We start from the raw sequence: 2,500 nt of genomic DNA, 5'->3' as shown, positions 1-2,500 counted from the left end.
CCCTAACCCTAACCCTAACCCTAACCCTAACCCTAACCCTAACCCTAACCCTAACCCTAACCCTAACCCTAACCCTAACCCTAACCCTAACCCTAACCCTAACCCTAACCCTAACCCTAACCCTAACCCTAACCCTAACCCTAACCCTAACCCTAACCCTAACCCTAACCCTAACCCTAACCCTAACCCTAACCCTAACCCTAACCCTAACCCTAACCCTAACCCTAACCCTAACCCTAACCCTAACCCTAACCCTAACCCTAACCCTAACCCTAACCCTAACCCTAACCCTAACCCTAACCCTAACCCTAACCCTAACCCTAACCCTAACCCTAACCCTAACCCTAACCCTAACCCTAACCCTAACCCTAACCCTAACCCTAACCCTAACCCTAACCCTAACCCTAACCCTAACCCTAACCCTAACCCTAACCCTAACCCTAACCCTAACCCTAACCCTAACCCTAACCCTAACCCTAACCCTAACCCTAACCCTAACCCTAACCCTAACCCTAACCCTAACCCTAACCCTAACCCTAACCCTAACCCTAACCCTAACCCTAACCCTAACCCTAACCCTAACCCTAACCCTAACCCTAACCCTAACCCTAACCCTAACCCTAACCCTAACCCTAACCCTAACCCTAACCCTAACCCTAACCCTAACCCTAACCCTAACCCTAACCCTAACCCTAACCCTAACCCTAACCCTAACCCTAACCCTAACCCTAACCCTAACCCTAACCCTAACCCTAACCCTAACCCTAACCCTAACCCTAACCCTAACCCTAACCCTAACCCTAACCCTAACCCTAACCCTAACCCTAACCCTAACCCTAACCCTAACCCTAACCCTAACCCTAACCCTAACCCTAACCCTAACCCTAACCCTAACCCTAACCCTAACCCTAACCCTAACCCTAACCCTAACCCTAACCCTAACCCTAACCCTAACCCTAACCCTAACCCTAACCCTAACCCTAACCCTAACCCTAACCCTAACCCTAACCCTAACCCTAACCCTAACCCTAACCCTAACCCTAACCCTAACCCTAACCCTAACCCTAACCCTAACCCTAACCCTAACCCTAACCCTAACCCTAACCCTAACCCTAACCCTAACCCTAACCCTAACCCTAACCCTAACCCTAACCCTAACCCTAACCCTAACCCTAACCCTAACCCTAACCCTAACCCTAACCCTAACCCTAACCCTAACCCTAACCCTAACCCTAACCCTAACCCTAACCCTAACCCTAACCCTAACCCTAACCCTAACCCTAACCCTAACCCTAACCCTAACCCTAACCCTAACCCTAACCCTAACCCTAACCCTAACCCTAACCCTAACCCTAACCCTAACCCTAACCCTAACCCTAACCCTAACCCTAACCCTAACCCTAACCCTAACCCTAACCCTAACCCTAACCCTAACCCTAACCCTAACCCTAACCCTAACCCTAACCCTAACCCTAACCCTAACCCTAACCCTAACCCTAACCCTAACCCTAACCCTAACCCTAACCCTAACCCTAACCCTAACCCTAACCCTAACCCTAACCCTAACCCTAACCCTAACCCTAACCCTAACCCTAACCCTAACCCTAACCCTAACCCTAACCCTAACCCTAACCCTAACCCTAACCCTAACCCTAACCCTAACCCTAACCCTAACCCTAACCCTAACCCTAACCCTAACCCTAACCCTAACCCTAACCCTAACCCTAACCCTAACCCTAACCCTAACCCTAACCCTAACCCTAACCCTAACCCTAACCCTAACCCTAACCCTAACCCTAACCCTAACCCTAACCCTAACCCTAACCCTAACCCTAACCCTAACCCTAACCCTAACCCTAACCCTAACCCTAACCCTAACCCTAACCCTAACCCTAACCCTAACCCTAACCCTAACCCTAACCCTAACCCTAACCCTAACCCTAACCCTAACCCTAACCCTAACCCTAACCCTAACCCTAACCCTAACCCTAACCCTAACCCTAACCCTAACCCTAACCCTAACCCTAACCCTAACCCTAACCCTAACCCTAACCCTAACCCTAACCCTAACCCTAACCCTAACCCTAACCCTAACCCTAACCCTAACCCTAACCCTAACCCTAACCCTAACCCTAACCCTAACCCTAACCCTAACCCTAACCCTAACCCTAACCCTAACCCTAACCCTAACCCTAACCCTAACCCTAACCCTAACCCTAACCCTAACCCTAACCCTAACCCTAACCCTAACCCTAACCCTAACCCTAACCCTAACCCTAACCCTAACCCTAACCCTAACCCTAACCCTAACCCTAACCCTAACCCTAACCCTAACCCTAACCCTAACCCTAACCCTAACCCTAACCCTAACCCTAACCCTAACCCTAACCCTAACCCTAACCCTAACCCTAACCCTAACCCTAACCCTAACCCTAACCCTAACCCTAACCCTAACCCTAACCCTAACCCTAACCCTAACCCTAACCCTAACCCTAACCCT

Source organism: Alligator mississippiensis, chromosome 4 (genome assembly GCF_030867095.1).
Source record: "Alligator mississippiensis isolate rAllMis1 chromosome 4, rAllMis1, whole genome shotgun sequence".
Lineage (NCBI taxonomy): Eukaryota > Metazoa > Chordata > Crocodylia > Alligatoridae > Alligator > Alligator mississippiensis.
Note: the sequence above shows the minus strand (reverse complement) of the source record.